Here is a 23,114-nt window from a genome sequence, read left to right as displayed (position 1 = left end):
AAATAAGGACTCTAAGTGATATGATTTGATTGGACTTATTGTGCAAGTGGTGCTGTGCCAAACTTTGGAATATTCTCCACTACTCTCTACTACTTACTCTCTACTACTCCACTACTCTCTAATACTCACTTTCTACTACTCATTCTCTACTACTCTACTACTCTCTACAACTCTCTCTCTACTACTCACTCCCTACTACTCACTATCTACTACTCTCTACTACTCACTCTCTACTACTCTCTACTATTCACTCTCTACTACTCTCTCTCTACTACTCACTCTTTACTACTCACTATCTACTACTCTCTACTACTCACTCTCTACTTCTCACTCTCTACTACTCTCTACTACTCACTCTCTACTACTCTCTACTACTCACTCTCTACTACTCTCTCTACTACTCTCTACTACTCACTCTACTACTCACTCTCTACTACTCTCTACTATTCTCTCTCTCTGCTACTCACTCTCTACTACTCACTCTTTACTACTCTCTACTACTCACTCTCTACTACTCACTCTACTACTTACTCTCTACTACTCTCTACTACTCACTCTCTACTACTCACTCTCTACTACTCTCTACTACTCACTCTACTATTCACTCTACTACTCTCTACTACTCACTCTCTGCTACTCTCTCTACTGCTCTCTACTACTCTCTACTACTCACTCTCTACTCTCCATTACTCACTCTCTTCTCTCTACCTCTCTTTACTTCTCTCTCTACTAGTCTCTACCGCTCTACCTCTACCTCTCTTCCTCTACCTCTCTACCTCTACACCTCTACCTCTCTACCTCTATCTACACGCACACATATACACATATATATGCATATATATGCATATGCATTTATGTATGTGCATATATATATATATATACATACATATATAAACATATATAATCTGCATATCTATATAAATAAAAATATAAATGCATGCATACATATACATATATGCATACATATGCATGTTATTTACATGAAAGTTTTAAAAACACTAATAAAAGCAAAGCTAAAAAGCCACCTCATTACAAACAGAATGGCTTTAACTTAAACGAGGGCAAGATCTATTGCATTTTCAATGCTTGTTTACTTTGGTTCCATCAAGAAGGCATTCAGATGTGTCACACATTTGCCATAAATTCTGAATGTTAGCGCTCTAGTTGCTCATTAGATCACTGTAGTAAAGCTACTGCTCACCAGGGAAGTCTGCTGCTAATCATACTTTCTATGGCAAAATGAACCCCCTCATTTTGTTCCTTTTTAAATTAAATGTTTTCAGACTTACCACTTCATTCCAATCAAGATGGCTTCTGGTGAGCCATACGTTTGTCATAAGTAAGACTGTTAGCGCTCTAGTTGTTCTTTAGAACACTCTGGGACATTCTGTCATTGGGCTATACTTGGGCTACATCTGGGTGATATTTGGGCTACATTTGGGCTCTTTTGTCTCTGGTGGCCATCTTGGGAGACTGCATGTTAGAATTTTTTAATGAAATAGAAGAGGATTTGGGAAGTCACTCAAAATGTGCCCTAATTTTTCTTTCTGCAGCACTAATCATACTTTCTATGGCAAAATATACCCCCTCATTTTGTTCCTTTTTAAATTAAATGTTTTAAGAGTTACCACTTTATTCCAATCAAGATGGCTTCAGGTGTGCCATACCTTTGTAATAAGTAGGACTGTTAGCGCTCTAGTTGTTCTTTAGAACACTCTAGGAGGCTGCAGTAGAACACAAAGGAATCAACTGACAGTCTCTGTCCTTGTTGGATGTACATGTTTTACTGAGAATGTCAGACTTCATTCTCACATGACTGAGAAAGATAATGTGAATTTACAGAAAATATGCTTTCAGTTTAGCTTATAGATCCCCTTCCAAACCACTGTGGGTAAAGCCTGAGATAATAGTTTTCTTTCAAATATGATTCATGATATCCCAGCAGAAGGCTTTTTCACATGATAAAATGACCTTAGAACACACCACAATTCCTAAAATGAGTATAGTTTCATCAACAAATGATTTATAATGTAACTAAAGTCCTAAAACCCTCTATTAACTACAATGCTTTTTAATGAGGTGCTATCATGTATATTGGTCCCAAGATGGCTGCCAACACTTCTTGGATGAAGTGCTGACAGCCAATCAGATCTCACGAAGAGATGTGTGGTTAGGCTCCACCCAGATATATATGTGTTTTTGAAGTTAATTTTCATAAAAACCACGGGAGCAATTTTCACCAAATATAGCAAAGGCACTTCTGCGTACCAGTCCCTACAATTTTGTAATTCCGTTCAGCAGTTCGGGCTGTAGCCTTGTCAGAACGTCCTATGGAAATTAACATGGGGAAAACACGTTTTGGGACCCCCCTTTTTTCTCAGCCCCCACTTCACTAATCCCCCTGAAACTTTCAGGGAAGGAGCGCAGCGGAGATGGCCAAAATTTTGGAAAATTACACGCAAATTCCTCAACCGGCGCCAAAGTTATTCCCAATAGAATGTTGCGGATTTCCTATGGTAGCTAGGTCCTAACTATATATACCTACTGGCTATCGCCAGTAGGTAATATAAATATATATATATATATATATATATATAAATAAATATATATATATCAAACAAATATGCACATTATTATTATAATACTAATATTTGAGCGTTTCAAAATCTGCTCCTACTGCATGCCACTGAGCAATACATTTAGCATACCTTTAATTAAGGCCACCAGTCATCCATTAAAGAGTCTGTTTGCTTTACTTTCTCTGCTCCCACTAATCAAGCTAAAACACTCCAAATTCAATTACTTCTGAATTACAGACAATTTCAAAATTTCACTTTTCTTTTTCATGCATATATATTTTGTTAATCTGCTAATAATGTTTAATTTTTTAAACAATAGCCGACTTCCTGAATAGGTTTCATAGACCCCAAGTCTGTGCACCCAACATTAAAAAATACTGCCTCAGAGTATTCACTATGCAGGTGAATATGTGTAGAATAACTACACAGACACATTTTGAGACAAGAGTGTAAATTACACCTATGGCTCTTATATAACCTGAATGTCTATTGATCTCTAATTCTTGTTACACATTTGTGAGGAGACCCACTTTTAAAAAAAAAAATGTTATATGTCTTTTTATTGAAACAAACATCAGCAAAAAAAATGTACATTACAGAGGGTCAATTACGGCAGCCGAGTATACATCGTGGGGGTCACAGGATAAACAAAACTCAAAATTATATCAGAACTTCACGGAATGGGGGAATCATCAGGGACAGCGTCCATGGGTGGTGTACAAATTTCTCCTCTGTAACTGTTCCAAGGCCCACAAATCAATGTCCATTTCCGAGGGCGGCCCCTCGCAAGGTACGCAGTTTTCTCCCTAAACATACACCAATCTAAATTGTTTTCCCACCCTTCCAAGGAGGGGGGCTGCTCCGCTCCCCACAACTGGGCGATATTCCGCTTGGCGATTATGTAACATAGAGTGACCCATTGCGTCTGTGAAGTGTTTAAGTCAGTAGGTTCCCATATGTTAAGTAAACCTTTCCTTGCCTCCGGCGACAGGGAAACTCCAAGTACTCTATGTATAGTGTTTTGTATGCTGCACCAGTATGTGGTGACGTGCTCACACTCCCAGATAATATGCATAAAGGTACCAACTAGACCACATTGCCTTTTGCACAGCCCAGAGCCTGAAAGCCCCATATGTACCAATCTTGGTCCCGTAAGGTAGGTACTATGTAAAATCTTAAGTTGAACCAGTCTAAGGTGAGCTGGGATTCCAACCTCCCTAGGAGAAGACACAGCTGTCTGCCAGTCTTCCTCATCTAGCTCTATGCCGTCTTGTGCCCACTTATCTTTCAGTGCCTCAAGGGAGTCAGTCCTATGATTAATCAGTTTTTTATATATCAGAGAAATCGTTTTGTCAGGTAGGTGTCTGTCTAATATTCTATCTTCCAGAGGGGAAGCTTCTGAAGGTTCCGTCTCACCGGACAATAATGAAAGAAGGGAATGCCGAACCTGCCCATACCGAAAGTACTCGGAGTGCGCGAGTTTATATTCCATCTGCATTTATTCAAATGATTTGATCTTCCCCTTCCCCCAGACATCCCTAACCATGGAGATGCCTATGAGTTCCCACTTGTCAAAGCCTTTCATCTTCCACAGCTTGCCAAGCTGTTAGGAGTCCCATAGCGAAGTAGCCATAGTCAATCTATTTCTCCAACCCAATGAGCCCGTGGCCGCATGCCAGACATGTACGGAGTGTTTAGTGGGACCTGTTATGGCACCTTGTTAGGTCGAGAATATAGGGCTTTGTTATAGTTGTTACCGGGAAGAATCCATTTATCCATGGCATAGCCAGGATCATCGACCCGGCCATAAGTGCAGTGGTTAATTGCCGCCAGGTGGACTGCCCAATAATATATTTTGATATCCGGGAGGGAAATGCCTCCATCGTACCAAGAAAGAGTCCGTTTGTGCAATGCAATGCGAGGCCTGCCCTCCCACAACATACTCCGCTGTAGACTCTCAATTTCACGGAAATAACTTGATGGTACTACCTCCAAGGTATTTTGAAGAGCATAAATAAGACATGGGAGAGCCATCATTTTAAAGAGGGCCGCTCTGCCCAATAATGAAAGAGGAAGCTTCTTCCAGTTGGAGACATCACTTCTAAGCCGATGAAGAGGGGAAAGAAGATTTCGAGAGTACCTGATTGAAGGTTCTAGGGACACAAAAATCCCCAGATATTTAAACCCCTCTACGCTAAACTGTATGGGACAGTTTCCAGGAGGTATTGGGGGGTCACCATTTAATACAAACAACACGGATTTTTTCCAGTTAATTGAAAGTCCTGAATTTCTCCCGAAGGAGGCCAGAACATCAACAACCACAATGAGAGGCCAAGTAAAGCAAAATGTTATCCGCATATAGAGATATGTGGTCCTCCCAGTCAGGGGACCACCGCAGGACCCTGATCGAACGCTCCCAATGTATCCAAGCGGCAAGGGCCTCTATAGCCAGAGATAAAAGAAGGAGCGACAGCGGGAAACCCTGTTGGGTACCCCGTCCCAACAAGAAGGAAGCCAAGACTCTGTTGTTTACTACCACTTGAGCAAGCGGTTCCAAGTACAGCAGACGTATCAACCAATGAACCCATGCCCAAACCCAAACTTAGCCAACACCGCCCATAAATAAGGATATTCAATCGTGTCAAATGCCATTGTTGCGTCAAGTGATGCAATTATAGCTTGTTCCTTCAAAGTCTGAGCCCTAGCCAAAACTCTGTGTAGTCTACATAAATTTAACCCCTTCCACGCTGATGACGAGCTGGGCTCGTCATGAGGTAGCCTCTTCGCACGCTGATGACGAGCCCAGCTCGTCACGTAAAGTGCGCTTTTAAAAATCTCAGCGTACGAGCGGAATTCCGCCGGCACGCATGCGGTTAAAGCCGTATTTCTATGGGGCATAAAGCCCGACTGGTCGGGGTGTACTAGATCAGTGATGACCTTGATCAATCTATTTGCCAATAGTTTAGCCAGAATCTTGCGCTCGGCATTGAGCAGAGAAATGGTCTGTATGAGGCACAGTCAGTTTTGATCTTGCCCTCCTTGTGTATAACAACTATTGATGCGACCCTCTGGTCTCTGGGGAGAGTCCCTCTGTCTCTGGATTCCAAAAACATTTCCCTCAGGAAAGGCGCAAGGCGATCCGGCTTAAGCTTATAAAGTTCTATCGGGAGTACATTGGGGCCTAATGCCTTGCCGGAGTTTAAGGATCGGATAGCCAGGGCAATCTCATCAGCCGTCAGTTCACTGTCCATAATATTTTTATCTTCAAGGGAGAGACGCGGAAGTTGTATGTCTTGGAGCAACAGATGAGAATCAGCCTCTGGGCAAGAAGAGACCAAAGTATAAACCGTCTGGAATGTTTGGCAAATTCATCAACAATATCATGTGGGTCTGTGAGTCTTTCCCCCTCCTCTGTTGGAAACTCAGGGACCAGTCGGCAGGCCCACTCTTTCTTATCCAACCATGCGATACGTTTTCCTACCTTATCTCCCAAATCGTAAATCCTACCCTGCTGCTCCCTACCAAGAGCTTTGGCCCTGTCCGTGACCAGCGCTTTGTAGTCATGCTGTTTCAGGTGCAACTGGTGAAGCTTACACTGCGTTACTTCCCTCTCCAACCCCCAGATTTCAGTTTCTAACTCCATCACCTCCCTCTGCTTCTCCTTCTTAGAGCCCGTTATCAGTGATAGGGCGTGACCCCTGACGACGGAGACAGAACCCACATTTGTAACAAAATATTCTAATCTTGCAAAAAGGTCTTTTCGAATTTTGGGATTGCGTAGATACCATGGGTTTATCGGGGCCACCTGCCCCGCTGAGCCACGGTTTACAACTATATGGATCCACAGTGGAGAATGGTCCAAGATGCCTCTAGCCAAATGACCGACCGTTGCTACATATGAAGCTTGTGCAGTCGGGACCAAACAGTAGTCCAGTCGCGAGAGACTATTATGCGCCCCAGAATGGAAAGTAAATTGCTTCCGATCAGGGTGGAGCAGCCTCCAGCAGTCAACCAGGCCCATTGCTTCTATAAAGTCAGGAAGCCACAGCATCGCCCGCCCCACTTCTCGAGGGGGATGCCTGTCCATCATCCCAGAGACGACTGCATTAAAGTCTCCTCACAAGAATAAAAGACCCTCAGGGAGCGAGAGAGGACTGACCCCAAATTCGCTAAGGTCGTGCCCTGTAGTCCTGGAGGGACATAACTGAAAAGAAGGGTTATATGGAGACCCTCCCATGTGCCTGTGACTCCAGTATATCTGCCCCTCCCGTCTTCCCAAGTGGAGGTAACTGCCTGCAGAAATGCCTTACGAATCAGAACCCCTACACCTCTGGAGCCCGATGTAACCCCCGAATGCGCGATTAATTTATATCCCATTCTATATAATGCATTACATGAATTACCAACTAGATGAGTCTCTTGAAGCAGAACCACGTCTGGTGCCTGCCTTTTGAGAAACAACACTCCATTTAATTTTATCCCCCACCCCGTTTTTATTTCTCTACCCCCATCATCTACCCGGTACTGCCTGCATACCCCTACATGTTGTCTATTACACCAATATACAGTGCTGATGAGACCTACAAACCTCTGAACATAAAAAACGAAAATTTCCCCCCAAAGCCCCCTCCCCGCTGCCCTTCCCATTGGGCTTAAAACTGCCCACTGAAAACTGCAGAGTGCCTGTCGCCCCTAACACTTCAAAGAAAGAAAAACTGGAAGAGGATCCCGCTTCACCACCCCGCCCCGATCCCCAAATACAACCAACTCGCCCCCGAGCCCCTGATCACTTCTACACCAAACTTCCGGAAGGCCACGCAGCAGCCCAAAGTCCACACAATCCCCAATACCTCACAAATTTTAAATTACACTGAAGGGATTAGAGGCAGTCTCATTCACGTTCCAATGTCGCCTCCTCCTCCGACCGGCCAGGTGATTCCGCTCCATCTCGAGGGAGAGTATCAAGCCAATCAGCCACCACATCCGGATTGTCAAAGAACCAGACCTTCCCACGTACCTCCACCCTCAACTGTGCGGGAAACATCATAGCATATTTTAAACCCGTGTCTCTCAATTTCTTCTTAACTGCCAGAAAGTTACAACGTTGTTTCTGTACCACCTGCGTAAAATCCAGGAAAAAGGAAAGGGTGGAGTTCTCAAACTGGATGGGGCCTCCAACTCTTTCAGTTTGCAGTATAATGTCTCTGTCCCTAAAATGTAAGACTGTGGCAATCATAGGGCGGGGCAGGGCCCCAAGTCTCGGTTTCCCCTCGGGAACTCTATGTGCAGGCTCAACGGTAAAAAAATGACTGAGGCCTTTAGGCTTGAGATGTTTAAGGATGAGGTCCTCCTCAAATAAATCGGGGGCGGGTCCCTCCGACCTCTCGGGTACACCCAGGATACGAACGTTGTTTCGCCATGCCCTGCTTTCATAATCATCCAGCTTGCATTCTGCCAGTTCATGTGAGGATTTGAGCACACGCACGTCCTGCTGAAGCTGGTCCACATCATCCACCAGGCTGGACGTCTTAATATCTAGTGACTTGACCTTCTCGTTGACTTTAGTAAGGTCCGCTCGTATGAGGTTTACTTCGATACACACTGTATCCAATTTGGCATCCAGTGTCACCATTTGCTGTCCCAAGGAGGATTTAAAGCCCTCTATAGCTCCCATGAAATCATGCAGCATAAGTCCCCCCCCCCCCCGGTCCGGGAGTACGCCAGAAACTACAGCAGGAGATCCAGATCCGGTCGGCGTGCCTTTAGGCAAGGTATACCGGTCCAACTTGTTGGAATGCACTGGTTTCGGGGCCCTCTGTCCCCTAGAGAAATGCTTCTCACTATCTTGTTTGGACACCATCACACTTGTTGCGTAGTTCCAAGTACGGACCTCCGTTCAAGCACACCACAGCGAATGTTACTGCTCCTCAGAATTCAGGCTCAGTTGCCTTCAATCAGGGTCTCAGGGCTGGTCTCTCACCAGGGTGTGGCTGCCACTCCATCCATCACTCAGCCAAGCCAGCCGCCACTTGCCCCAAATGCCCCACACTCCTGCATCTCCCTCTGGGGCCAATTTGCAGGGCAGATACAGTATAGCCACTGCGCCGCTCCCAACACTCCGGGCGGGCAGCCAAGTCACTCAAGCACTCAACGCCCAGATTCTGTCCCCACCTGCGGATACGGGGGCCTGCCACTCGGCAATTACGGGACTTGTCTCCAAGTCCTGTTGATTCCCCCCTGCCTGGGACACCAATGTTCCAGGGAGAATTCGGGGGAGGGGCCAACAGTGAAGCCCCAACCCACACTCACCCCCGACCGAACTCAGGATTTACTCCGGTAGTCTCTGCTGGCGTAAGACATCCCGCAGGGTCCCAGGCTCCCCAACACAGCGGGGCATCAGCGAGTCAAGGAGGGAGGGGAGGGGGGGGCCGAGATGGCTCCAAGATCGCGATGGCGCTATGCGCTGCCACCGTACTCAGAAAATCGGCGTCTTCGGCAGACCCAACCGGCGACTTCCGGAATGGGCCGCCACTGTTATTCAATTTAAGAGCGGGTGACACGATCACTCTGCCTGACCTCCGGTGCAGCTTTCAGGGCTCGAGGGACAGGATACTATACAGAATGGTAGGGCCGCCGGACAGACTCGGCAGAGCCGAGAGTCTCCGCGGCCATCTTAGCTCGCCGCGTAGCTCCCCTGAGACCCACTTTTTTAAGCATTTGATTGAAAAATAGATTTTCTTTAAGGTTTTGTAAAATGTGCACATAATTCTAGGAGCATTGTCTATACTGAGCCAATCCCGAGACCCAATCCGGTGTCAAGTCAAAAGTTGAAAAGCATGAAACCATTCATTGCTAAAAATCTATTTTGATACTCTGCTGAATGAAGAACCTTGTGGCCTACATGTGGAGCTATTTTTATGCACCCTAAGACCATCTTATTTCAATGAGAGACCCGCAGTTGGCTACTTATGAGGGCCAAGTCAATTTTATTAAATGTGATCCAGTGCACTCATTTCATTTGGTTGTAGGGTATAGCAATTTTATAGACATGTTGAAAATGATTAAATGATTCTTTCTAATCCAAATACAAGATAACGTTGGGGAAACCTGTATGATAAACCTTTTTACTATCTGTTTCATATATTTTAGAAATGGATGGCATTCACTAATTGATTTCTAACTGGTGAAAAGCTGTTCATGTCAATTTTTCTAAGACTCTGTTGCCTGTTTGGATCACAGAGGACCTAGCTTCTGACCATAGGTTATTTGGCTGGAGGATCCCACTGAACCATCATACATCCATGTTACTGCATTCTTTTTCTCTCCTTACCCTCCCCCTTTCCCTACCTCTCTGCCTCCCTTTTATCCCCTCATCCACACGAGTGCTGTCACCAGCTAAACACTGATACAAAGTAAGGACTGAGTAAACAATTTAAATGTTGGTGGTCCTGACGTAACTAAAAAAGGAAGAATATTTTCTAAATGTAATATATTCAAAAACAGATGCACAGTAAACTGTTTCATAAAAACATAATTATCCATTTAACACAAAAAGCTGAATGTTTATACTATAACTATTAATCACATGTTTTCTCTGACTGATTTGTATTGTGCCCTCACCAACGAAAAATAGTCCGAGATGTAGATTTTAGCCCAAATCGGATGGGGTGGTGAATCAAGGAGGACAAGCTAATATGAGAGATTTGGAAGCATTCTGCACGCCATCTTTGGCCGAATCATCACGGGCTCTGCTGTCTAAGCGGAGAGCTGAGCAACAGTTGTTTTTCGAATGCAGTTGGTGAATTCAGTTATTTTAACCCGATTTTTTTCTTAGTAGTGCATTACTTTAGAAACCACAGTTTAGAAGCGGGAGGAGGCAAACCTTGCTTCCTGTCTCCCAGCTGCGTTGCTTAAAAATCAAGCTTCACCTCGGAGAACAATTGGGTTAAAAGAATTGACCTTCAGCACCGCATGAACAAAAACAGGCTCTCGGCTCAGCAGAGTCCATCATGACCCATCCCTTGGCATCCACTATGGGTGGATTTCCAATGCAGCTTAAATGTGGTGTCTGCAGACAAATGAAATAGATGAACTCGCTCATGAGTCCTATTTTGATGAACCTTAGTTGGATCTGCTAGCATTCTCTCATGTTGATGCTATATATGTTGTGGAGCAAAAAATGGGAGAGGGGTTGGCCTAACGGCTAAGGCGCTCGACCTCGGACCTGGGGATCTGGGTTCGAGTCTCGGTAACGACGCCATAAACCTCCTGTGATTCTGGGCAAATCACTTAATCTCCCCGTGCCTAAAATGAAAGTGTGTCCTCATGTGACGTAACTGGTGCTATGTAAAGCGCTCTGATACCTGATTCGGTTCGGGTCTAGTTCGCGCTATATAAAACTCAAAATAGAAAAAAAAAAAAAATACCAGGAGTGGCGGTACAGACTTCACAAAGATACTTTGATCCCATGAGAACAATTTACAGGGACGATCCATTGTCTAGCTATTAGCCCTTCAAGTTCCTCCTTTTAGGCTGATGGTTAAAGGAAGCACACAAGGTATAAAATACAGCAATAAACAATACTCCTCCAGCTACACTGTCTTCAAGAATCTTGAAACCAGGAGAAGAAAGACCAGTGTCAGAGGTACCAGATGGTAAGCTAGGTGTAGACCCAGCCACCCTGACTATTCCTTATTGACGTTTATGTATTACCCTCCAGATTGCATATCAGTGGCAACGTGCACTTAGGCCCTCATTACGTTGTCAGTGGGACCGCCATTGACAGGCCGTCAATGGCGGTCCCACCTACATAAATTTTTTTTTTAAATGGAGTTTTATATAGCACCAACTTGACCCGAATGTATCGGGTATCAGGGCGCTTTACATAGCACCAGTTGCGTTACATGAGGGCATTCATTTTTGTTCGGCAGGGGAAGAATAGGTGATTTGCCCAGAATCACAGGATGTTCAGCATCATTGCTGAGACTCGAACCCGGTTCCCCAGATTCGAGGTCGACCACCCTAGCCGTTAGGTCAACTCCTCTCCCAATCCATGCCATCGGTCCGACTGCATGATTACGATTCTGGCAGCCAGAGCGATTTCGGCGGGGGGAAAGACTGCTGCCTCCAACAGGCTCAAGGAGCCCGTCTGGACGGCGGTTGGAATCCTAATCTCTAGAATGGGGCGATGCCTGCGCAGGCACTATCGTAGGGATTAGGATATCCCTTTCCGACTGCCTGTTGATGGCAGTCCCACTGCCATGAATAGGCAGCCAGAAAAGGGTATTTGGGAGCCCCAACAGTTTCCCCGTCCCCTGTGGGCCTCCGCTATGGGGGAAGGGGAGCACATGTGGTTCCCCCCAAACACCCATGCACAGTGTGCCAGGCACCACATGGTTCCAGGCACACAGTGCATGGATGTTTGCAAACATGCGTTTTTCTATTGTGTCTTGTGCTGCGGCCCTTTTTCCGGCTGCAGCTCAAACCACAATTGAAAAGGATATTTTTACGACCGCCTTCATGGGTGGTCGCATAGTAATATGTTGGGTGGAACCGCCGACTGCTAGTCATTTTGTTTAATGATCTGACCGCCATCATAATAATGCCCAATGTTTAGAATCTGGGCAATGTTTTTTCTCACAACCAACACATGAGCATTAAATTAAGATATCAGCTTGTAAAGACGATTTCAGCATATGTTCTTCCAAGCTGCTGTTAGCAAGTTAGGGATGGGGATGAATAGGATTGTTCAAGATTTTACTTATGCCCATTTGATTTTGTTACCACAGGGTTACTGGAGCTGTCAAAATGGCTCAGACTGAGTTATCCAATTACTTTGGACACATTACTAGCCCCATAGCAGGTCAGTTATTGTACATTACTGCAGGAAAGCTGGGGCATTATGTGCTGGCCAGGAAAAATGTACAGCATGAAATTAAAGAAAACAAATTAAAATAAAAAATATGTGATCCGTGAAGAATATTATTTTATAGGCTATTTATTTCTAAAATCTACAGAAATACATGCCTATCACATGTACCTTTAAGCTTTTAGAAGATCTGAGCGAAGGTTTTACTTTGAAAATTCAAGATTTCTCTGATTGCCCTCCATATAGTGGATACACATGTTGATGTTATTTTGTCAGATGTCCTGCAAATACCATACTCTAAATAAACCCCACAATCTGTAGATGAAGAGCAGATTTACTAGATGATTGTGTAACCAAATGCCGAAAGCCACCCGTTTTGAAAGAAACCAAGCTTGATGAGAACAGCGTCCATTGATTAAGTCAGTAATGCGCCACAAAGAAATATCTTAACCCTGCTTCTAGTAAATGAAGCACCACACATGCCAATTAATACAGTGTGTCACCCAGAAGACTCAGCCTAATCAGTTTCTGAGCCACCAATTGGAATTAGTTGCTGTTCCAGAATGCTACCCTTTGTGGAGGCTTTACCTACAATCGAGGACCTCTACCACACCCATACTGATTCCTCAGTTCCCAATAATTAGGACCACTTCCAGGTATTCTCTTGGAAGTCCATACCTTCCACTTTGTCAGTCCTGATGAAGACCCGCCGTGACGCCTTTTGATTGGCGCACAACCCTGGGTCGAAACGTCGACTTGTCTTTAGGCCATGTCTTTCAGTCCCCTTAACCCATGACTGAAATAACTATCATCAGGTTCACTATGGAGGACATATATACCTACTAAAGGATAGACCATTATTTTTGTATATATATGTGTAAAAGGACTTCTCTACTCTACACTGATATCACCACTGTGTCCCTTTGTCTCACTGTATTCACATATGTCACCTTTTTCACTTTTGTGGATATAACTGTACATATGACAGCCATTTATGTCGGAACCTTGTTCATATATAAAAAACAAAAAGTGATGGTTTACATTGTTTGAGTACCATTATGTATGTTTCTTGGGGTTTTTTGTAGAACTGTTTAACTATCAATACGGAATAATGATTGACTGTTATAAAACTGTATTCCGGCATCACATACGAAGCAATTGTTTGATCCGACAGCATCCACTGTAGATTACTTATTAATGCCCAGGTGCTGAAGGAACAGGGCTACCCCATTACCACTAGTGCTTTATTTAGTGTATCAAGAAACTGTCCATTGGATTGGTTAAAATTGGTCTGAGTTTCTTTCTGGAAATACAGTTTAGTTTACAACCTTTGATGGTGTACACAGTTCTCAGTCATTAATATGAAATATTTAATTTGAAAGTATGCCAAGTCATTGCTCTCATCAACTGTTTTTCCTATTAATCAATGAGTCTCAACATTATATTCATGTTAAAAGCTTTAGTAAAATATCAATCAATTAAGAGCTCCCGCATTCATACTGAGTGGCTCTTTAAATCTGAATGAAAGTGCATCAGAATTTCAATATCTGCAGATTTACTGCTGGCCCATTATTTATCTCTTACAACTTTCACCTGCTCTAAGTGTTTCAAATCTCTGAGAGAAAATACAGGGGGGGATGAGGAACTATTGGGAAAATAATTTTTATGGGGGCCCTCAAGAGTGGCTGGTAACCCTGTTATCAGTAGCTAGTAGGGGGATGATTTACCGGCCTATTTTCCAGGGCACTCGTAATGAGGCCCAAGGTATCACCATATTCAAGAAGAGCACTAAAATATTTATCAACTCATTCCGCTCAATAGTTCCCAATTTGCAGTATTTGGCTTCTGTATGAAAGAAAATGTATAATTTAATCTTTAGTGGATATTCTTTTCATACCTCTTGTCTGTCGTGATCTAGATAGTAATTGTTCATGCTCTAGGACCCGAAAAAAAGTTCACCATTCAGGGAGAATCAAGATAAATGATGCCCTCCTGTTTAGTTGTCGTTGAGTAATTATTTAATATTAGACATTGTGGTGTCTGGGACGAATTTTTGCGCAGAATCCTGATTAAATACTTTCCAAAAGCTGGTAGCTTTCAATGTGTTCTTGAAACGTTTTCTTCATTGTGATTTCATTAGCGCCAGCTTAAAAAAATATAGGGGCATATTATCAAGACAGGTGATAAAATTATCACCGCTTTAGCGGCAGAAAACTGCCACTAAAACTGCGAAAATGGGCTTGATAATATGCTCTATGGAATTCCAATTGAAGCCCATGTTAGATGAGAAAGACATCTAACCTGAGTTTCAATTGGAATACCATACAGCATATTATCAAGCCCATTATCGCCGTTTTAGCGGCCGTTTTATGCCGCTAAAGCGGCGATAATTTAATCGCCTGTCTTAATAATATGCCCCATAGTCTGTTATAGCCTTATAGGCCACTGTTGAGGGCTATACTCATAGTTGAAGGACCTGAGCATGAGTTATAGTTTATCTTTATTAAATATTCATATCTCAACTTCTATACATTGGATCTTTGTCATTTTGGTCGTTATGTTTATAATAAAATAACCTAATTTTGTAAATCTGTGTGGAGTCATTTGTGGTATATTCTTTGTGGCACTGTGCGTGTGTGTTGCACAAATACTTTACGCATTGCCTCTTTAGATGAGCCTGACTGTCTTTTTGTGTGTACTTAGCCTCCCTTGACTTGACTGGTGGTTCCTGCCTGGCCTGGGTGCATATCTCAGCCAATAAGGAATCCCATTTCTAACAAGTGTCTTCAGGGTGCCTCCTGGTCTAGCACTTGGGGAGGAGAGCTTTTAACAAAGCTACTACGGTAGTAGAAGACAAGTGAAGACCATCTAAGCAGGCATAGGATGGGTAGTACTATTGAGAGGAATACAATGCAGACAGCATTACCAGTTACCCTCACACAGAAATTTTAGAGAGTAGTCAGCAGCGGTAGCTTCTCTCACATAGAACACAAGTAGTGCAGGCTACAGCATTACTTCACACCCAGACTGGTGATAAATTCTCCATCACCAGTGTAATGTTTGCCCATACACAAAGCAAGTATATAAGGGGGGGGCAGGGCAAGTTTCATTCAGATATACAAAACAGGTACTGCATTTGTGGCAGGGATAAGCAAGCTTTGGTAATACACAGAAGAGGAAGAGAATAGGTCATAATAATTCAACGTGCAGTGGTAGACAATGCAAGATCTTCGACTAGGCCCGTCTGATGATTTTCATAAATTCGCCTTAATGCCCCTCATTTCCTGGTGCTGAGTGTAATGGGCATGCTAGGTGCCCATGTCAAGCCACGCACATCCACTTGTGTTTACAGCAGTGGAGACAACAAACAAAAAATGAGGAACTTACGTCTAAAGCCCTTTTGCGGCGTTCATGCTTCTCCTCAGTCTAAAGAAAAATAGAAAACATATAAAACAGAAAATGTGTTAATTTGTAGAATATTTGTATAACAATAAGTCTACTTTGGTTAATGCTTTTACGATCTCTTCTTGCCTCTTCATTCATGATCCCTGAAACCAGGGGCAGCAACAACAGAGCCACGGGCACCAAAGGGCAAGCAAAGGGTAGAGACTGCTACTCTGTGCTGCCCCTAAATGAGGTCCTTGCTTCATTGCCACATTGGCCACTGTAGAGAGTTTATTTTTGGGGTTGAGCAGTTTCATGGACCACATGGCATTATAATGTTTTAAGGATCTAGTCTGACATATGTGTGTAATAAATGTTGGATTGAGACTTTTTGCTACGCGCTAAAGAGCAGATAATGCTTTTATGTCTGAGAAGTCTCAGGACAACTCTAGTTTATCGCAAATCTCCAAGCCCAACCAACATATTTTTCTTCAGTGTAATGATATACGAACTGCAAATCTCAATATCAATTATTGCATTGAACGTACTGTCGAATCTCTGTGTGGAACTATTTGGATTTATCACAGTGGGCTCAATTTACCGATTTATTTTTTTTTTTTAAATCTTTTTATTGTTTTAAAACACAACCAACCCACATAATGGGACATATTTGGACACAAAATAATCTACAGTACATTCCACAGGTGACAGCTGATAGCCGACCAGTACAACAAAATACAACCGTTCCCGCATCCGCTGCCACACCCTGTACTCCCCAATCAGCAGCTGTCCGACTGAAATTCAAGCACAGTAGCCCCAGTCGAGCTCCTGTCATGTCCCCTAATAAACACTAACTCCCTTCCCCCCACCCCTGCTGATGCTGCCCTACACCAGGAAAAAAGAAAAAAAAATGTCACAGTCATGCCACCCGTTTGTGCAATAGTCATATGGGTCACCTCCTCCTCTACATCAATAATGCCCGTGGGCTCAATTTACCCATGATATCTCTGTGGCCATGGGTACATCTACACTTCATCTCCTAATTTATTACTATTCACAATAGGTTAATGGCCTTTGCCACTGAGTGTATTTAACTGTTGCCCAAAACAGGACTTGCATTTTATTTCTAAAATATGACCCTGGAAACAAAGATTTTATATAACAGCCGCCCATTACCAGGCTTACCTTTTAGTCAGGCCATGAAAAGTATGTTACAACAGGAGGGTTTCTTTATTTGTTGGTTTTGTAAAGCATGTACCTCATAAATACTGCCTCAAAGTGTCAGGAGCTAAGGTTAGGAAGATACAAGCAATATAAACACATATCCTTCGTTGAGGTGGACACCTGATGTAATGTGCTCTTGAAGAAGTAGTCCTGAGGGAAAATCCTTAGAATAAACCAGTTGGAGCTAACTTGGTCTTGGCTACCTGACCGATTGGACATGGATATGTGAAAATGGTTGGGATGCTTAGCGGAAAGCAAGATGTCTCGCTCAGAAATGAAAGGCCTTAAACTGAGCAGCAAAAATGTCTCTTTGCAGTTTTCCTGAATTATAGAAAGTTCTCTTTGATAAGTAAGTAGTTCCTGAGCGCCAGGCCTTGAACGTAGACGTTCTTGTAAATGTAAAATTGATTCTTGTATAGCGCACTACTCACCCGCAAGGGTCTCAAGGCGCTTGTACGAATACCGCTGTGGAACCCATCCTGGCTTTCCCTGTGAGGTGTCCACTCCTGGGCACCACCAAGGTGGAGGCCAGGCATCCTTAGCGTTGTGGAGATTAAGCAAGCTATTGCCCAGAGTTGCAGAGTGGGACTACATGATTGGAATAGGCACCGAGGCGTGAATTATCAGGTCCGTGGAATTTTGAGCCCAAGACCCACCGAGGCAGGGAATTGAACCCTGGTCCTGGGATAGACCTCTGCATCAGGGTCTGCCGCTCTAACCATTGAGCCACACTTCTCCAACAGTTTCTTCCAGTAAATCATTTGAAACTGTAAGGACAAACTGATAGTAGATTGGTAGAGGTCAGTTTTAGGCCCCAAGGAGTCTAGTACAATGGCTTTTGAAGACCTACATAATCAAATTAAAACTATTTTACTGTTTTTCTTCTGGGCTTCCTTCACAAAGTGGTGCTTACTTTCACTATAAGTAGATGTTACTAACTTTGTATGTATAATGTTTCGCAAACATTTTAATTTGTGAAGTTTATGGCCTCATTATGCCTTTGGCGGTGTGGGAGAGAGCCGTCATGCCAGTGACCCGCTCCCACACCGCCAAAGTCGACCGCCACCCGCCTGCCAAAATATGAGACATCTCGTGGTCTGGTGGGCAGTGCTTTGACGGTTCCGCGGCAGTGCAGCTCTAAGCCTCCTAAGTGAGTCTTTGAACTGCAGGGCCGAGGGAGTGTTAAAGCAAGTTCCTGAACGACATAGGCATTGCAGTCCATGCTGTGCAGGAACTGTGGTACATGCACACAGGTGGGCACGCCATGTTCCCCCCTGAATATATCCCCATTTATAGGAGCACCATGGGACCCTGTAGGTCCCCCTTACTTTCCTGACTGCCACACTTTTCATGGCGGGATTACCCGCTAGCATATTGCTCCCCCAGACCCCTGCACCACCGCCAAGGGATTGCAGATATACAGCGTTCGTGGCTGTCCATTGTGGTCCACCGCTGAAGTTGTAATGTGCCGGTCAGAACGATGGTGCAGTGGTAGCCGCCATGCCACCGCAGGTTTGGCAATCCTATGGCCGCCAAACTTGTAATTAGGCCCTTAGAATTTTGTGTGCTGTATATGCGTTTATAAGTCACAATATCCTTGTGTGGTTTTCTATAAATATCTTGGACTGTATGTAAAATATACAGGTACATCTGGCTTCTTCATGCTTACATTCTAAGTCACATTAAATAAACAGGACCCAAGTTACAAAGGTACAGTCAGTTGTAAATGTAGTGGCAGGTGAGATTCACACAACCTGCATTATGGATACATGTAACTTACCACAGCACATAAAGCTATAGCCAAAACGCATGCAAGGATGAATATTTTCTTCATGGTGAGCTGGATCTAAAAATGAAAAAAAACATATCAAAGGTAGAAACCTTTACATATTTCATCTATATTATAATGTAGACTGTTAGTCCATTATGAGTTGTTAACATAGATGTATATAACCATACATGTATAGAGGTACTCCCTAGCATATCTGGCAAGTCTCCCAGCCGGGAGAGTTGGCTTCATCCCACACGCTGAACATCAAAACTGACCTGCACAATGTCCGGGGAACAACATCAGAACCAGACAACACCTCCCAGGATGCAACCAGGGCCGGCCTAAGGCATGTGCAAGCTGTGCACCTGCACAGGGCCGCCAAACCCCAGGGGCCGCCACGCCAATATATATCCTTAGATACATATTTGCGTGGCGGCCCCTGGCAGGGATTTGGCGGCCTCGGGCCCCCTACCTATACTCCCTGCTCAGGGCCTCCGTGAGCCTAGAGCCGGCCCTGATGCAACCATGGCAACCGAGGGTGCATTCTGAAGTTCTGTCGTCACCCACCACCTAGCGATCTGATGTGGCCATGATGTCACACATATGGCCACTAACAAAACCACCGAAATAAATATATTGGTAGGGCTAACATGCAGTCTCAAATTGAATTAGCATATTCGGGTGCTTCTGATATCTTAAAACATATTTCACTCCACATAGTATTTATGACCTAGAACTCGAAATAGCTGGAATTTCACACCGACCGACCAATATATGCAATTAAGCTCATGGCCTCCATTAAATAACTGCTCATAGAGACTGCATCAGTGTGGAATCAGTGGAGGCTCCTAGGCGAAGACAGACGAGTGTTGTCCCACAAGAAAAATAAAATTACGTTATTATCATTTTATTTTTCGTTATTGGCTATGTAAAGGTGCGGGCGGGTGCTTTACGCAGAGCAGGGGGAGGAGTGGTGGCTCTCTCCTAAGCGCGGAAGAGGGTTTGGCTGGCCGGCCGTCTCATGCCGGCAAAACTGTAATGCGCACTTGTCATGTTCTCCCCCCAAGCTGTGTTGTACAGCCCGGTGCAGAACATGCTTAGCCTCCCAGTCCCTCTCTGAGTGCCAAACCACAGCGCTCAGACCAATCACAAGGCTGATGTACGGCAGCGTTGTGATTGGTCAGGGGAGTCCAGAGCCTGGGTGCTTCCTGTTTCGTGGACCGAAAAGGACGAGGACGGAGGAAAGGCGGCTGCCAGGAAGGTAAGTGATTTTTCTTTTCTTTTCCCCTTTTCTTCTTTTAAACCCCACCTTCCTCCTCGCCTCACCACTACTGCCCATTAGCAGCCACTACTGCTGTATGCATGTCATGGTATAGATATGAAGGAGGGTATGATTAGGGAGCCGGATGAGCTACTTTATTGGAACAAGTGTGTTCTGCCAGGAAAATGGAGCGGAGGAGGAGAAGGTTGAAAACATTGTGTAGCAAAAAGGCAAATTAACCAGTGTGCACAATTGCAGACCAAGGCCGAGTGAGGAGATGCTGCGTACATTGTCTGCATAGTGTCTTCCTTTCTGTCCCACCTCACCAGTATTAAGGTATCAACATCCATTATCTTCCGAAATGTTAAGAAAATTTTTTGGCCACTTGTAAATCATGATTTTACCCTTCTTCAACCTCCTGTCTTGCGTTTTCCATCACACTGGGCTACTGTGACCCACGTATGCACAGTTATGACCCAATTATGCACAGGTCTGAATGCAGAACTTCAGACACGGTGCTGTAAGAGCTCAGATAAGATGCAAAGTGGTTAACTAAGACATGGGCAGCGTTGCAAATGAATGAAAAAACAGATGTGCTCTCCATGTTCTCTCCATGTGCTCTGGAGAGCAATAACCTGCTGGAGCCCAATCAGGCAGGGTTCCGTGCTAATCATAGCACGGAACTAGTTATGCTCTCTATTCTGGATGAACTGAGGAGTCGCGCCGATATAAAAACACCAAGCGCCCTGGTACTATTGGATCTCTCCGCGGCATTTGATACCGTGTGTCATGAACAACTACTGTCGCGGCTGAGATCCTTTGGTATCAGGGGTACAGCGCATGCATGGCTCACATCATTCCTGCAGGGCAGGACACAGAGAGTACAGTTGGGGGATCTGCTTTCCACTTCCTCCCCTATTACTTGTGGGGTTCCACAGGGATCTGCCCTGTCACCCCTACTCTTTAATGTATATTTGCAGCCTTTAATTGCACTCCTGAACAGGATGGACTGCTTAGTGTACAACTACGCTGATGACACCCAGATAATCATCCGGCTGGATGATGGTCCGGGAGCGTCCACCAGGTTGCAGGATATACTTAAAGCCACCACTAACTGGATGTCCGAGAATTCTTTAAAAATTAACCCGGACAAGACGGAAGTGCTGCCTATCTCCATCACGGGCAACCCTTGGAGTGAGAGATTTTGGCCTGTGGAGCTGGGTGCGTCGCCGGAGCCGGCGTCTGCAGTAAAAAGCCTGGGTCTATACGTGGACGATAAACTCTCCATGAAGAAACAAGTCACCACGGTAGTGGGCACTTGTATAGGCCTGCTGCGACAATTGAGAAAGATCTCTCCTTTACTCTCTTTTTCCACCATGAGACACGTGGTCTCAGCCACAATTCTGGCTAGGCTAGACTACGGTAACTCCCTGTATATTGGCCTACCTCAACGGCTGTTGGATATGTTACAGGGGGTTATGAATGATGCAGCCCGGCTGATCTATAAAAAACCTAGAACTGCCCACTCTTCCCCACTGATGCAGGAGCTACATTGGCTCCCGATTCGGCAGAGGGTTGTTTTTAAAGGTTTGTGCATCGTACACAAGGTGTTGTATGGCAATGCACCGAGATACCTGAAATCTCGCATGTCTCCTTATACACCGAGCAGGACTTTGCGTTCGTCGGATGCGACTCTCTTGTCCCAATCCCGTTTCAAACTGGCCACGGTGGGAGGACGCGCTTTCTCCAACACGCTTCCTGCACTATGGAATAAATTGGCCCCAGAACTAAGGAAGGAATGTAACCTGTTATCCTTCAGGAAAAAATTAAAAACCACTCTGTTTAGGCAAGCATGGTGTAGCCTGTAGGCGCTGTGGTAATATCAAGTAAAGGCCGAACCCCCACTACGTAATTCTGGACAAACAGCGCTTAGAGACCCCGGTGGTTATAACGCGCTATACAAATTAAATAAATAAATAAATAAATAAAATGTGCTTGAAGGAATTCGGGCTGTGTGCACACTGTGGTACATAGTTGCCCTGGAGAACTGTACGAAGGGACATCAGACCACATTTAGATAGTACTGGGCCCCAACGGTACCAATGGAGGGTTTTGGGATTTGCATCCAGAGACCTCTGAATCACAGACCATCAATCCGCAGGCTATTTATTTAAAGGTGATTTACACAGCCTATACGCCTCAGAGTTGCTTCAAAGTACTGTACATGAAATGTGTGTGTGGGCGGGGGGGACTCAAGAGGAAAAGGAGAGGAAGGGGGAGCATACGGAACCACAGCTAAATAAAGTCAGTGATGCAAGTGGGGTTGGGTGATTTGCATTTTAACCGGAACATTCTAGAGCCAGAAAGAGATAAAAGAAGGAGAAACGTTTTTACAATCGAAGGAGGGGCCCGAATGCCAAGATGGAGCAGAGAGGGGACCAGACTGAGCAAGAGAGACCGAGGGCATAGATCGAAGGGATGTATGACGTTACAACGCATGCTTTTACCACGCATACCATTACGACGCAGGTTTTACAACGCAAGTCGTTATAGTGAATAGTTTAATTTACTATTCCAACTCCAGTCCCCATGGATAGTAGGGAAGGTGTTGGATAGTAATTAAATTATTCCCTATCCTAGAGCGCCCTCCAGCGCAATTCGTTGTAAAGACTTGCGTTGTAAAAGTTGCGTCGTAATGGTAGTGCGTTGTAAAAGTTGTGTTGTAAAGGATGTTTCCCAGATCGAAGCTCCAGGCAGGCCTAGAGTGCAGCCATGAGACGTTTCGGTGGTAAAGGGTGGTATTCAGCTCCTTTCTGAATTTGAAGTGGTTTTGCTGATGCCTGAGTTCAGAAGGTTGATTGTCCCATGATGAAAATCAACAAATGTTCAGCATTTTCATTTCAAATCTTTGTTTTGCTGAATGGCGCAGTGTTAGTTCTGTTGTCCAGTGAAAGTTTCAGCAGGTGTGAAGGCTTGTAGTTTCAGTAAGTATTCTAGGCCCTTGGTGCAGTATGGTGTATGGGCAGT

General features: G+C 44.5%; 1 long non-coding RNA gene across 1 annotated transcript in view; it reads right to left on the bottom strand.

Annotated features, from left to right (window-relative positions):
* The window catches only part of LOC144819701 (uncharacterized), a 42,858-nt gene extending 23,962 nt beyond the window's left edge, over window positions 1-18,896 (bottom strand). The window contains exons 1-2 of the long non-coding RNA XR_013607518.1: window positions 18,836-18,896; window positions 15,835-15,873 (exon numbers count right to left, since the gene is read on the bottom strand). This is a non-coding gene — a long non-coding RNA (uncharacterized LOC144819701). The remainder of the gene's footprint in view (window positions 1-15,834; window positions 15,874-18,835) is intronic.
* Window positions 18,897-23,114: the final 4,218 nt, after the last annotated feature.

The sequence above is a fragment of the Lissotriton helveticus genome, chromosome 2_1 (genome assembly GCF_964261635.1).
Source record: "Lissotriton helveticus chromosome 2_1, aLisHel1.1, whole genome shotgun sequence".
Classification (NCBI taxonomy): domain Eukaryota; kingdom Metazoa; phylum Chordata; class Amphibia; order Caudata; family Salamandridae; genus Lissotriton; species Lissotriton helveticus.
Note: the sequence above shows the minus strand (reverse complement) of the source record. Positions and strands in the feature narration are given on the sequence as shown.